A 16,869-nucleotide genomic window follows, 5' to 3' on the forward strand; every position below is an offset into this window, starting at 1 on the left:
TTTTGCTAGTTGTTCTGTAATAGTACTCTTTTCAGAACTAATCAAACCACCTTTAAGACCCATTGTATTGTCGTAAAAGGATGCCTTGTTAATAATTTGGCACACCTCAAATACCGTGAGTTCAGTAACTACGATGCCAAGTATATATATATATATATATATATATATATATATATATATATATATATATATATATATTGGTTTTCGGCCAGAAATTTGGCGATTAAGGGGTCAAAGTTCAACGATTTAACCTTTGAGAACTCTACCAAACTCCTCCAGCAATTTTGGGTCTAAACACTTGAAATTTTATATATAGGTTCCTTGGACATGGATCTAACATAATGACTTGATTTGCGCCCAAAACAATAAATATTAAGGGGGCATACTAGGGGTCAAAGTTTTAAAAAATACCTTTTTTATGCTCAGTATACACTTCTAAACACCCGGGCAACGCCTGACACACATTGCTAGTATATATATAAAAGCGAAAGTGTCTGTATGTGTGTTTGTTTGTGTGTGTGTGTCTGTGTACATTTCCATAAACAATACTTGTCAATTTTTAGTCTACAGACACGAAATTTGATATACAAGGTACGGAGATTTGGGAAAATCGATGGGATCGGGGTTCTGTCAGAAATTTATCTGTGAAACGTCAAAGTTCAACGATTTGACCTTTTAGAACTCTTCCAAACTCCTCGGACAATGTTAGGTCTACACACTTGAATTTTTATATATAGGTTCCTTGCGCATGGATCTAACTTATTAACTTGATTTGAGTCCAAAACAATAAATGTTAAGGGGTCAAAAAAGGGGTCAAAGTTTTTACAAAAAATGGATCTCTGCGGTCTCTTCCAAATTAATCAGACAATTTCAGGTCTAAAGATTTGAAATTTTACATAAAGGGTAATCAGAGGTAGGGCAAGCTTTATCATCGGTTTGAGTCGAAAATTTTAGTTACCAATATATAAATGTATGTACGTATGTTTGCATGTGTGCCTAAAACTTTCGACAGAGGCGACGGATTTTACCAAGATCAGTATCGTTTTAAAGTCCCACCGTTCATATGAAAAATATCGAAAAATTCGCTACAAAGATTAATATATTCACGTTCAACTAGGCACTTTTCTACAGGGGAGGGGGTCACTTTTTTAGTCGATATTTTCGAAAGTTATCATCTCCTTTGTTTTTTCTAGCCTTAATTATAAAAAAAATGTCGCTTTTGGTTTGACGGTGGGCGTAACAGCATAGACGTAGAGTTTTAACCCCGTTCTTTTCCTCCTTCTCTGTAAGGGTTCGAGCCTGCCTTCCTACAACCACTTTTTTTTTGCTTATTTTTTGTTCAACCGACACATCCAAAATCCCAGGCAACGCCAGGCTGAAATGCTAGTATATCTAAAAAAAAGTGGACTGTCTGTGTGTCTGTGTACATTTTCCTTCGCAATAACTCTAAATTTTCAGTCTACAGGCACGAAATTCGATATACAGGGTACTGAGATTTTGTTTTCGGCCAGAAATTTTACTGTTAAGGTGTCAAAATTCAACGATTTGACCTTTGAGAACTCTACCAAATTCCTCCCACAATTTGGGTCTAAACACTTGAAATTTTAGATATAGGTCTCTTGCACATGGATCTAACTTAATAACTCGATTTGAACCCAAAACAATAAATGTTAATGGATCATAATTGGGGTCAAATTGAAAAAAAAATTGACCGTTTTTTTTTTTTTTTTTTTTTTTGCTCAGCATATAACTCCAAACCACCCGGGCAACGCCGAGCACCATGCACGTACGTATATATTTTTGTGAAACAAATATATCTATCTTTTTATCTATATGTATATTTATCTGTCTATATATCTATAAAAGTGAACGTGTCCGTGTGTCTGTCTGTGTGTCTGTGTACATTTTCATTCGCAATAACTCAATTTTCAGTCTGCAGACTCGAAATTTGATATAGAGGGTACTGAGATTTGAAAAATGTCTATGTTATTTGTTTCGGCAAGAAATGTGGCTGTTAAGAGGTCAAAGTTCAACGATTTGACCTTTGAGAACTCTACCTAACTCCTCCTATATATATATTTCTCTCCATTGGGAAGATATCTAAAGACAGATTTTCAACAAGTTTTGCCCATCGCCACTCATGATAACTTTTTTCTCCTCAAAATTCGAAAAGGTCATGAATCTTTTTAGTTTTTGTACTTTAATTTTTCTCGCCTGATGATATCTAATATGATTAAAACTATGTGCACATCGTAGCAAGATATAACTGTATTTACATAAAAAAATTTAAAAATATAATATACATATGTATATATATATAACATGTTTTATAAACTGTTTGCTCGTATATATATATATATATATATTATATATATATATTATATATATATTATATATATATGTGTGTGTATGTGTGTGTGTGTGTGTGTGTGTATGTTACTTGTTTTTGTTTTGCGATATGTTTTGAATGAATTCAATTATTTTTACCTAAATGCGAGTTGGGAATAAGTTTCTCTGTAACCAATCTGGTACTTCCCACACGAGGGGCGGTATATATATATATATATATATATATATATATATATATATATATATATATATATATATACAGAAGTACCTGAGGATACGTTTTTTCAGGTTACGATGTGGATTTCGATGTTTTTCTGGTCCCTGCTTACGACATTTGCCCCACCATACGGTGTTATTTATAATAGTTTTTGATTATATAGATGTGTTTTATATATTGCACTGCATTTTGCTACAAAGTTTTAATACCATATCACGGCGTTCAATTATATATATATATATATATATATATATATATATATATATATATATATATATATATATATATATACGTTTTATTTTTTGCGTTTTATATTTTATTACCGTTTATTATTATTACCGTATCTTTCTGTTAAGTTACATTATTTCTGTAAAAGTCTGAGGAAACTGCAGACGGCCAAACAAACGGCCGGGTAGCTGAAACAATAATGCAATAATGTAACTTTAAAGAAAGATACGGTAATAAAAAATAAAACGTATATTTGCTCTACAACATTATTGAGCACTTTCTTCAGTTTTTATTAATTACCATTTCCATTAAATATATATATATAGATATATGTATATTATATAGATATATAAATTATATACATGTATATAAGTATATATTATATATATACATATAAATATATATATTATACATATCTATGTATATAAATGTATGTATGTATATATATATATATGTGTGTGCGTGTGTTTGTGTGTGTGTGTGTATTATACAAATAACCAATCCTTGTCTGTAATTAAATGTAAACTGTAAAAATAAAATTATATGTATATATATATATATATATATATATATATATATATATATATATATATATATATATATATATATATATATATATATATGCATTAATAAAATTATATTTAGAGAGAAAGACAATGGCAGGTTGAGAGAGGAAGAATGCGTTCGAGAGAGGAAGAATAATAAGAAAAAAAGACGGAAGCGCGCGAAACGGGAAAGAAGAAAAATCAAAAGATAATCGGGAGAGAAAATGTCGTGAAACTGGAAGACCCGATGCAACAAAGTAGGAAGATGCCAGAGAACAATATTGAGAAAGACAGGTTTGAAAGAAAGACGAAAGAGAGCCAAGTAGAAAAATAGATAAATGTTAAATCAAGATGAGAACAATGTGGATAGAGGCAATAAAGTGTGTCCATTAAAAATTGGACTAATTAACCTGAGGTAGCAATGCACTAATTTCGAGCGTCGCCTCGCGTGCCTGCCTGAAAACTCGTTGATTTTTTTAAAACAAGTAAATACGTAAATTAATTCATTCTCAAAGTAGTACTTGCCAGGAAAGCTGGAAAGTAATTAAAATACTCGCATTACTTAATGTTTCCCTTATTAGAATGTAAAACCACAGATGTGAAATCTTTGAGTAATTGCATAAACAAGCGGATGCCTGTGGAAATTCCACAGATTCTGTCTCCCGTGTAGATGTAATCGATTTCACAATCTTGAAGTGGTTATCTCTTCTGCTTTTTTTAATTATTAATCAAGGCTAAAAAAAAATCTGCAGTTTATATATATATATATATATATATATATATATATATATATATATATATATATATATATATATTACTGTATATCCGGTTGGGTTTAGCTTTGCTAAAGACATATATCTTTACAGGGAACTCTCCACATCAAAGCATGGAAGCCACTCGAGGAGAAAAGTGAATGAGTGTATATTATATAGTTAGAAAATCTGCTGAGGATCGATTGTTGTGGAAATTGGTTAAAATTGGATTATTTAAGGAGCGGCGCAACAAAAACTTGTTTATATTGGACTTAAAAACGGTCATGTTTTTTTTGTGCGGGGTCACCACTTTAAAAGGCCAGAAGGTACTAGAGGATAATGTTTCATGAATGTAAGGTGGTAGTTTAATAATCGTTAATGGTGTAAATTGGATCGAGTTTTATTATTTATGGGGATGGCTCAACAAGAATTTGTTTACATTGGATTTGAAGGCTACTATGTTGTATTCAACCGGGAAGCAGGCTAATGGTACAGTGTTCTGCAGGTGGGCAGTTCTTGCAAAGAACCTTTGTTCATGGAATTTGCGTTTCGATTTAGGGACAGCCTAAAGACAGGGAAATTGTATATAGTGGTTGCAGCTAGTCAAGTGTTTTTGTGAAAGTTTTGCAAGGGACACCATAGATTCTAGTTCTGTTTGAGTTTTTTTTATTGAATTTTCGTTGATAAAAAGTCGAGTAAAATGTTTTTTTTTATAACAATTACAATTCCAGTATAGCGATGAAAATGTATTTTTAATTCATATATAAGAAAATACTCCGATATAATTATCAAATTGCAAGGGAATGTCATTTCTGATCTTAAATAAAAAATAAGGCAGATGTATTGAAATAAACTGATTAGTGAAACATTATAGCAGGATCCGTGGAAATTCCACAGAATAAGAAATATGTTGAATCATCCAATATATTTTGGTATTTTTCTGAAGAGCAAGAAAATTGTTTCTGGGACAGAAAAAATAATAACACGTACTAACCCTTATTGAATTTACATTTCTATGAAAACAATATGCATTGTTTTTGTTGTTTTTCAAAGATATACTAAGACCCAAATCCCACTCGAGGATAAATGTCAATGTGTATTGTTGCCATTAAGGCAGGAGTACAGTAATCGTTTATGGTGGAAATTTGGTATAATTACAGTACTTTCTAAGACGGTTTAGTAAGAACTTGTTTACGTTAGATTTGAAGACGACAATATTGTAGTCAGCTGGAAAGCAGACAAACAGAACAGAGTTCCACAGGTGGCCAGTTTTAGGAAAAACGATTTGTTAATAAAATCCACGTGTAGATTATGGTACCGATAGAAATTAGGGGAATTTATTAATCCTGATTTTGGCTAGACGAGTGATTTTGTGAAGATTGTGATTATAGATTGGAACTCAGTCGAATACTTGCCGTGGAAAATACCAATAGTGTATGGACGGGTTCGCAATGTCTCCTCTGTGGAAAAGGGATTACAGATAAGATATAAGGTTACGCCGTCTATTGAGCCAATAGAAGTAACCTAACAAGTGCTAATAATTACGCAGTACAACTATTGTGTTACATAGTTCAATACAAATAAGAAATATGTTATGCAATGCAAAGAAGAAAACTAAATTTTAAGTGAAAATATTTAATTTACTTTTTGCAGACAATTTTCTTCTTTTATTACCCTGTTTCTTTCGAATGTTCCCTTTTTATGTAGCATTTCATAACAATGGTAATGAATTATTATAATGATGTTCTAACGAGGCTACATCATAAGGGCTTCGTTTTATATCATTCTCACAGATTGGCATTTTAAACGTTATTTCACCGAGTAGGTCTTTATTGAAGCCGTTTGGTTTGAAAAATAATAGTATTTTATCTTTTTTGGAAGCGTAACGTACGGAATAACTAATGAAGTAAGAAGGAGAATAAAAAAAACACTTTTAATTTTTTTCTCGGAAATAGAATGTTTTACTTATCTGTATGTTATGTAGTTGGGAACACAATAAATTATTTTTTTATTTATCTGTTTGCCTATCTATCTGTTACATGAAAAATGCTTGTCCCCTTTTTCATGTAAGTAAAAATAAACAGAATTAATAAATGAAAATAAAATTAGAGAAAACGGGAATCGAACCCTGGAGATAAGTTTTAAAGAACAATAGGTTTTAAATGGAATGTCCAGTAAATTGTTGGTGCTGATAAAATAAATAATAAATATAATTTTGGCTGGAATCTATTCATTGTAGAAAGAATGTTGGATAATAAAAAATGGGTTAAATGAGTTAGATATGTAGGTTGAATTCCTTTGTGAAAACAACAAAGGAAAATGGGAAATCAGAATGTTTCGAAGCGTGAAGGTACCGCGTGTTGATGGCACGTGAGTTGTGGTCAGGTTGGCCGGACATGCATGGATTTCTCAATATAGGAAGTGAGAGTTAGTTAGTTAGGAAGAGAAGTCAGAAGGGAGACAGAGAGCCAGAGAGTAAGACGAGAGTCCAACCAGTTCGAATCTTAGCCCGTCTGGAAGCGAGAGGGTTTTAAACAGAAAAAGAAAATGTGAGAAGAAACTTTGAATTCCTGGATGCAAGCAATTGACCGGTCAAGTGGAAGAATAAATGCTCATTATGTTTTTATAACTGCCGTCTCCTGTGTCCATCATTACATGAAAAAGGTATTGTCAAGTTATATATAAGAACTATCCGAAATTCATCATCTAAAAAATATGTTTAGAAAGTATATGTGCCATTCTATTTATGTTATATAAACACTCGCGTTCATATGAACTGTCAAAGCATAAATGCCAACCTCTCAATCTATCTGTCTATCTATCTAGATATGAAATCCACTCTCAAAGTGTAATTATATGTACTCTCTCTCTCAATTATAAATTCTCTCTCTATTTATATATATCTCACTAATATCTCCATGTCTTACAATATGAACACTTACAACATGAACACTCCTAACACTCTCATCTCTCTTAAGACTCTTACTCTTCTTATACACTTCTCACAAAGAAACACCACAAAATATAACATATCTATATATTTATGTATATACTTGATCTATCTATCTGTATATCTTTCTATCTATCTATCTATCTATCTATCCAGTGATATTGCTAAAATAGTTTATATTGGAAGTTATTTATTGTTTAGAGGTGTTTGATAAATTTGTCAAACCTATAAATTGGACGAGTTGCACCGGAAGAGAGTCTGATAGATGACCCGGAAAGCGTAGCTGTCACGTGACCAGGTTGGCTGGAAAAATAGATGTTTGATTGGTGACGCCAACAGAAGATAATCTGAAAGAAGTCTCTTCTCAAAGGGACGAGCCTCTCAAACATGGGACGTGTAAAAACTAGCCACCCAAGTAAGTATCGTCGATTGCTTCTCTGCCAAACGTAATGCCTGGGAGCGAATGAACAGCTATTCAAAAAGAAAAAAACAACGCATCGTCTTGAGTATCTTGCATGCGTCTTTGTCAAGAGAATACATTCCCTCATTACGATAGGAAGATTTTTATTTAGTCAATTTTTTTTTGGTGTGGGGTGGTGTCACACAAATTAACATTATTTTTTTTTTGTTTTAATTGAGATTTTTTTTTCGGTTGTAAATTACTGGCGGAAGAACTTTCTTCAGATGAGATGCTTACAAATCTTTTACTTCGGTCGACTGTTGAACGGCCATTGACTGCAAAGACAGAGGAGATGAGATAAAGGACATATTTTTGGGGTTGCCATTTTGAACTTCCACTACTAACTGATTTTTACTATTGTTGGAATCTCCAACTTGGATCGCGCAAAAAATAAAGACGATCCTGTGCACAAAGATATCCATTGTCTGCACTGTCCATTTGTCCATTTGTACATCTCCAGGAGAAACCATCCTTTACACACGAGCTTTTTTTAAGCAAACGTTTGTGTTTACAATTGTTGAATCTCATTTTTGGGGACAGTAATTTCTTCTCCTGACAATATCAGATTGTCTGCATCGATGTTTTCATGTTTTTTTTTCTAACATGCATTTATTTCCTTGCCTGTCATTTTTTAAAGCATAGAAAATAAATCGTAATTGAAATGTTTTCCTTTCGATTCCCGATGGTGGCTCACAAGTCTTTATTTTTGCAACCTTTTACTTAATAAATAATTACTACATATTAGGTCTAATATAATATAATAATAAATACGAAATCTTCATTCGCCAAAATATCATATTTAAGCGTATTTTACGATCGGGCAATCCTAGGCAGCATGCTAGTATTAATATATTTAAAAAAATAACCCATCATACAATTTTTTAAAAATGGTGTTGTTCACTTGTGTAAGACAAGACTCAAGCAACCAAGTACGACCGAGCGAACCACAGAGTATATATATATATATATATATATATATATATATATATATATATATATATGTGTGTGTGTGTGTGTGTGTATTGTTGCCATTAAGGCAGGAGTACAGTAATCGTTTGTGGTGGAAATTTGGTATAATTACAGTACTTTCTAAGACGGTTTAGTAAGAACTTGTTTACGTTAGATTTGAAGACGACAATATTGTAGTCAGCTGGAAAGCAGACAAACAGAACAGAGTTCCACAGGTGGCCAGTTTTAGGAAAAACGATTTGTTAATAAAATCCACGTGTAGATTATGGTACCGATAGAAATTAGGGGAATTTATTAATCCTGATTTGGGCTAGACGAGTGATTTTGTGAAGATTGTGATTATAGATTGGAACTCAGTCGAATACTTGCCGTGGAAAATACCAATAGTATATGGACGGGTTCGCAATGTCTCCTCTGTGGAAAAGGGATTACAGATAAGATATAAGGTTACGCCGTCTATTGAGCCAATAGAAGTAACCTAACAAGTGCTAATAATTACGCAGTACAACTATTGTGTTACATAGTTCAATACAAATAAGAAATATGTTATGCAATGCAAAGAAGAAAACTAAATTTTAAGTGAAAATATTTAATTTACTTTTTGCAGACAATTTTCTTCTTTTATTACCCTGTTTCTTTCGAATGTTCCCTTTTTATGTAGCATTTCATAACAATGGTAATGAATTATTATAATGATGTTCTAACGAGGCTACATCATAAGGGCTTCGTTTTATATCATTCTCACAGATTGGCATTTTAAACGTTATTTCACCGAGTAGGTCTTTATTGAAGCCGTTTGGTTTGAAAAACAATAGTATTTTATCTTTTTTGGAAGCGTAACGTACGGAATAACTAATGAAGTAAGAAGGAGAATAAAAAAAAACACTTTTAATTTTTTTCTCGGAAATAGAATGTTTTACTTATCTGTATGTTATGTAGTTGGGAACACAATAAATTATTTTTTTATTTATCTGTTTGCCTATCTATCTGTTACATGAAAAATGCTTGTCCCCTTTTTCATGTAAGTAAAAATAAACAGAATTAGTAAATTAAAATAAAATTAGAGAAAACGGAAATCGAAACCTGGATATAAGTTTTAAAGAACAATAGGTTTTAAATGGAATGTCCAGTAAATTGTTGGTGCTGATAAAATAAATAATAAATATAATTTTGGCTGGAATCTATTCATTGTAGAAAGAATGTTGGATAATAAAAAATGGGTTAAATGAGTTAGATATGTAGGTTGAATTCCTTTGTGAAAACAAGAAAGGAAAATGGGAAATCAGAATGTTTCCAAGCGTGAAGGTACCGCGGGTTGATGGCACGTGAGTTGTGGTCAGGTTGGCCGGACATGCATGGATTTCTCAATATAGGAAGTGAGAGTTAGTTAGTTAGGAAGGGAAGTCAGAAGGGAGACAGAGAGCAAGAGAGTAAGACGAGAGTCCAACCAGTTCGAATCTTAGCCCGTCTGGAAGTAAGAGGGTTTTAAAAAGAAAAAGAAAATGTAAGAAGAAACTTTGAATTCCTGGATGCAAGCCATTGACCGGTCAAGTGGAAGAATAAATGCTCATTATATTTTTATAACTGCCGTCTCCTGTGCCCATCATTACATGAAAAAGGTATTGTCAAGTTATATATAAGAACTATCCGAAATTCATCATCTAAAAAATATATGTTTAGAAAGTATATGTGCCATTCTATTTATGTTATATAAACACTCGCGTTCATATGAACTGTCAAAGCATAAATGCCAACCTCTCAATCTATCTGTCTATCTATCTAGATATGAAATCCACTCTCAAAGTGTAATTATATGTACTCTCTCTCAATTATAAATTCTCTCTCTATTTATATATATTTCTCTAATATCTCCATGTCTTACAATATGAACACTTACAACATGAACACTCCTAACACTCTCATCTCTCTTAAGACTCTTACTCTTCTTATACACTTCTCACAAAGAAACACCACAAAATATAACATATCTATATATTTATGTATATACTTGATCTATCTATCTGTATATCTTTCTATCTATCTATCTATCTATCTATCTATCCAGTGATATTGCTAAAATAGTTTATATTGGAAGTTATTTATTGTTTAGAGGTGTTTGATAAATTTGTCAAACCTATAAATTGGACGAGTTGCACCGGAAGAGAGTCTGATAGATGACCCGGAAAGCGTAGCTGTCACGTGACCAGGTTGGCTGGAAAAATAGATGTTTGATTGGTGACGCCAACAGAAGATAATCTGAAAGAAGTCTCTTCTCAAAGGGACGAGCCTCTCAAACATGGGACGTGTAAAAACTAGCCACCCAAGTAAGTATCGTCGATTGCTTCTCTGCCAAACGTAATGCCTGGGAGCGAATGAACAGCTATTCAAAAAGAAAAAAACAACGCATCGTCTTGAGTATCTTGCATGCGTCTTTGTCAAGAGAATACATTCCCTCATTACGATAGGAAGATTTTTGTTTAGTCAATTTTTTTGGGGTGTGGGGTGGTGTCACACAAATTAACATTATTTTTTTTTTGTTTTAATTGAGATTTTTTTTTCGGTTGTAAATTACTGGCGGAAGAACTTTCTTCAGATGAGATGCTTACAAATCTTTTACTTCGGTCGACTGTTGAACGGCCATTGACTGCAAAGACAGAGGAGATGAGATAAAGGACATATTTTTGGGGTTGCCATTTTGAACTTCCACTACTAACTGATTTTTACTATTATTGGAATCTCCAACTTGGATCGCGCAAAAAATAAAGACGATCCTGTGCACAAAGATATCCATTGTCTGCACTGTCCATTTGTCCATTTGTACATCTCCAGGAGAAACCATCCTTTACACACGAGCTTTTTTTAAGCAAACGTTTGTGTTTACAATTGTTGAATCTCATTTTTGGGGACAGTAATTTCTTCTCCTGACAATATCAGATTGTCTGCATCGATGTTTTCATGTTTTCTTTTTCTAACATGCATTTATTTCCTTGCCTGTCATTTTTTTAAAGCATAGAAAATAAATCGTAATTGAAATGTTTTCCTTTCGATTCCCGATGGTGGCTCACAAGTCTTTATTTTTGCAACCTTTTACTTAATAAATAATTACTACATATTAGGTCTAATATAATATAATAATAAATACGAAATCTTCATTCGCCAAAATATCATATTTAAGCGTATTTTACGATCGGGCAATCCTAGGCAGCATGCTAGTATTAATATATTTAAAAAGTAACCCATCATACCATTTTTTAAAAATGGTGTTGTTCACTTGTGTAAGACAAGACTCAAGCAACCAAGTACGACCGAGCGAACCACAGAGTTTATATATATATATATATATATATATATATATATATATATATATATATATATATACATATATATATATATATATATATCAGTTATCTATCTATCTATCTACCCAACTAACTCCGCAATAACTATAGCTAATAAATCTAAATCAATTTTTTTTCACTATGATAATAATATATTTTCCAAGATAGTATAATAATAAATACGAAGTGTCTGCATTGAACAAAATATCATATTTAAGCATATTATAAGACCGGGTAATGTCGGGCTCGTTGCTAGTTATTCTAAAGCGTGGTATCAAATGTCAGAGGAATCGCTCCTTATTATAAGAAACAGTTAAGATCCAGGAATCGACCTCTGTGACCTCCTCCCGTCAGGTTTGAATTTACAACAACATTACCTGAATGTGTCTCCTGTACAGGAAGGATCTGATTAAGTAATCGTCCATAAATACTGTATCAGAGGAAATCTTTCGTGTGAAATTGTAAGGTCAAATTTGCGGTACGGTGCATTTTACTCCCCATAAACTTGCATCTCCACGGGGAAAGTGTTAAATCACAGTGTCAAACAATATGACCGGCAGCAGGTCAGATTTAACACGGATGAGGATTGAAGTAAAACAACTTTCCAAAGATTCAAGTTTTCCGAAATGGAGCAGGCCGTAGAAAGCGACCGACATTCTGACGTGTGAATGAAAATGCTTCACATACTAACAATAAATTAAGATTCATCGGACTACTGTTCTCATCTTGAGTGCGATTTTCACAACGTTTCGGTCGATAAAACCTCCGACCTTCTTCAGGTGTATCTTGTCGAACTCGGAAATGATTCTGTCGAACTCGGGAATTTGGACAGAATTTCGAGCGGAGCCCTTATTTAACGCGATAGTGTGCTCTTGTTCCATCGGTAATACTGGATAGAGGTCCTAAGTAATTCGCAAATGTATTTTTCGGTCGCCCACATTTCGCAAGGGCCCGTTGCGCAGTGGTTAGAATACTGGGAAAAATTAATTGTAAAAATGATATTCTCCTACTGTTCAATCCTCAGTGTGGGCGACCGAATATCATAATTTAGATATTCAAAATTTGTGATTGTAAAAAGTTAAATTTGAAATATAGAAATTGTATTGTATGCAAGACCAAGAATACAGTATAGTAAACTATATTTTTTTACCTATAATTTTTTATCCATCCAGTATATTGAGCAATTGTATTTAGCTGGGATAGTCTTATATAAAAAAGTACATCCAATAATATTTTGTAAGACGGATAATCACTGGATTTGCACACCAGTAGATTCATTGTATTTCATTATTCTGAATTATATATATATATATATATGTATATATATATATATATATATATATATATATATATATATATACGGAGTTTTTTTTTTATTTTTTAAAACAATAGTGAGGTTAGCGTCTTTAACTTGAAGATCGGATGTTTTTATTTTAGAAATTACCCATTTTTTTTTATTTTAGACGTAAACAAATATTACTTTTATTTATTTATTTATTTTTAAAACAGTAATCTACGTACATGCTTGTTTCAGAGCCCTTCTTTTCCTCAGCATTGCCAGGACCTTATGTATTGCAGCCTTATTCATTACGCTATGAATTCATAGACGATTTACTCTTTACTTTTTATCGTTTATATATTTACGTAGTTTTTGATTTTTTTAAAACGATATTGAGGTTAGAGTCTTCATGTTTAAGATCGGATGTTTTTTTGTTTTTTTTAGATACCCATTATTTTATTTTGAACGTAAACAAATAATATTTTTATTTATTTTAAAACAGTAATTTACGTACATGAATATTTCGGGGCCCTACCCCTCTTCAGCGTAGCTTGACTGTTATTAGGACTCGAACCCTGGACCTTATGTATTTCAGTCCATCGTCTTATTCATTACGCTATGGTGCCATAGATGATCTACTGTTGTTTTGTTTTTATCGTTTATATATTTACGTAGTTTTTGTATTTTTTTAAACGATATTGAGGTTAGCGTCTTCGCCTTGAAGATCGGACGGGTTTTTTTAGAAATTGCCCATTTTTTTTTATTTTGGACGTAAACAAATAATATGTTATTATATTATATATATATATATATATATGTGTGTGTGTGTGTGTGTGTGTGTGTGTGTGTGCGTATGTATCTATATTGTAGGTATGTCTATATGTATACATGTGTGTATATGTAGAGTTATATGAAACTTTTGTGTGTATGGGTGTATGTAAATGCTCCACGCGTGCATGGAACTTTATGTAAGAGAGTATGTTTTTTCTGCTATTTATGTAATAACTTAGCTGAAATATCGTGCTAAATGCCTTGATAATTTAGAAAAAGAAATCCTACCTTTGTTTCTGTTTTGTGCCCAAATAGTTTTTTTTCCATTAATATATGTGTGCATATATGTGAGTCTGTTATGCATGTATCTGTATTTGCATATGTATATGTATGTGTGTATACGTATATATGTGCATGTATCTGTACGATTATATAGGTATATGTGTGTATGTAGGTCTATGTATGTGGATAAGTGTATATAATGTGTGGATATGTCTTTACGTTTAGTGTAAATATATTGATGTGTATATGTAGATGTACATGTATGTATATTTATGTGTATATGTACGCAGATGTATGTGTGTGTATATGAATGTACATGTATATGTTGTATTGTTACATTTTATATTTTTTATTTTTATATTTTTTCAATTTGTATATTTCTGTGTGTATGTGTATGTATGGAGAAATATACTGAAGGTGTGCATCTACGACTGTGTATTTGCGTGTGTGTATACTTTCGAAATATGCGTGTTTAAAAATCGAAAATATCGTTTTGTCCCTACTGGGTGGCTGTTTTGAATTGTCGATCACCATAAAAGATGACCGTGGCTATCGACGCCATATTGGCGGACTTCTCAAGTATTTTATAATAGTATACCTGAGAGTAGATTTTAAGAGTATAAAAAGAATTTTTTAAAATTGAAGATTATAAAAATAATTTTTTTTTAAATTGTCCCTACGGAAGTTACGATAAGAAAAAATAAAAGGGTGAAATAAATAGATCAATCAAAGGCGATGTCCTTACTTTTCCTCCCCCAGACCGACCCCTTTCTTCATTCTAAGACAAGATTTTATTTTTGTAGGTACTATAAGAAAATGATTCTGCATCATGAGTTGAATTTTCGGGGGAAATTATTAACCTGAAGACGTAGTCTGCCACATAACGGGTAATTACAGAAACATGTATGCGCGTATGTAGCTATTAATGTTTGTAGAAATAAATTATCCCTAATCCTTGAGTGGCCTCTTGGCCTTGATAAGTGGTAATTTATATGTAAAAAAAAATTTAATATACTTGCTCTGTTAACTTTATTGAGCATTTTTTGGTAGACACATGTTTTTTTCAGTGGATGTACTTCTAGGAAACTAAGAGTGTGTGTTTACTGTGGTCTTTAAAAGACGGAGTCTCCTTTATGCAGGTCGCCTTACAAGGTTGTCTCTTATTCATAACGGATTGACCGAAATTTGTTCTTGACCGTGTAGCGATATTAAACACGTTTCTCTTCATATAAATAAAAGTATATTTTTCTGTGTTTATTGAGCACTCTTGTACTGCGCTCGTTAAATTCACTGTTTATATATTTGTTCTAAACCGGGATATATATATATATATATATATATATATATATATATATATATATATATATGTTCACTTTCTTGTGGAAAGAATTCTTTTGAAGTGCTCAATTACAAATAACAAACGCCATATAAGAGTTTAATATTTATTCATTTAAAACTGTGCTTACAAAAACATTGGTACCATCGGTTTCAGGCTAAGCATGAGGTGAACCAATTAATGATAAATACTGTTAGGCTCTCGTTGGTAATATTGGTTTCTGTTTACGAGAGCCTAACATTGCTATGTAGTACAAAATTTTGGTTAAATTCTAAGACTTACATTTTTTTCTTTTATATTACGCTTGTTTTTTTCATCTTGGATCTCTTCATTACAGCCGTTTCATTAATGGGATGACAATTTTATGATTCTATGTTTTCATAAAAATCTCCTTTCTAACCAATTCGTTAGATGTGATTTCCATGCGATGTTTAAAACAAAAAGACAATTTTGTACATGATAAACCTGGTATATATATATATATATATAAATATATATATATATATATATATATATTAACGTTCTCGCCCATTCCAGTAAGGACCTATTTACCACCTCTGTGTTCAAAAAACACTATATCCGTTAATTCCTGCATCTAAAATTACAAAATCGAATGTCCATTTCGTTACAAAATCGTAATAATAAAAAAGTCTTATACATCGTGCGAACGTGATTTCTTCAAAAGAAATATTCTTAAGCGAAGCAAAAAATATAAAGCAGGACCTAATCATCAACCAGTTCCCAAACTCTCTTGTCGATAAACAAATTAAATTATTAGCAACTTCAATCTAGCTGCTAATATTAAACAGGAAAATAATCCTCAACCTGTTAATATATTTTACCGCAACATAAAACCTCAAAAACCGATGGAAATATTCTAAAAAATATAATTCACAAATACGTATCCCACAAAAAGAACAAAAAGAAAAACAGGTTTTTCATTTATTATAAAAAAAATACAAACGACTTACCTTGTTATCAACAACAACACTAAGCAAACAAATTACTTGCTAGAAAAAAAAAACAATGTCCGCTAGGAGAATGTACAAATTACACTGCTTAGTGCATTGGCTACAATACTGACACTGTCACGATAAATAACTCTCCACTTTTCATACTAATGCTCAATATCGCAGCACGTAAAAAAACATGGCTGCCATCGTTCTGAAATCCAAAGAATCACGGTCGAAATTACGAAGGTCTTACACAGTGGTACTAATGTACAGAGACTAAAAATACCGGAAGCTTTATACATGAAAGCGAAGCAACCGCAAATAAATAACTCATCAATGCAGTCGAATTTTTTTTAAATACTTAGGTTCGTAAAATCTAAAAAAAAATCTATATATTAAAATATGTAAATGTACTTAAGCACAATTTAAACTCCAGCCTG

Source organism: Euprymna scolopes, chromosome 27 (assembly GCF_053919585.1).
Source record: "Euprymna scolopes isolate OS-2025 chromosome 27, ASM5391958v1, whole genome shotgun sequence".
Classification (NCBI taxonomy): Eukaryota; Metazoa; Mollusca; class Cephalopoda; order Sepiida; family Sepiolidae; genus Euprymna; species Euprymna scolopes.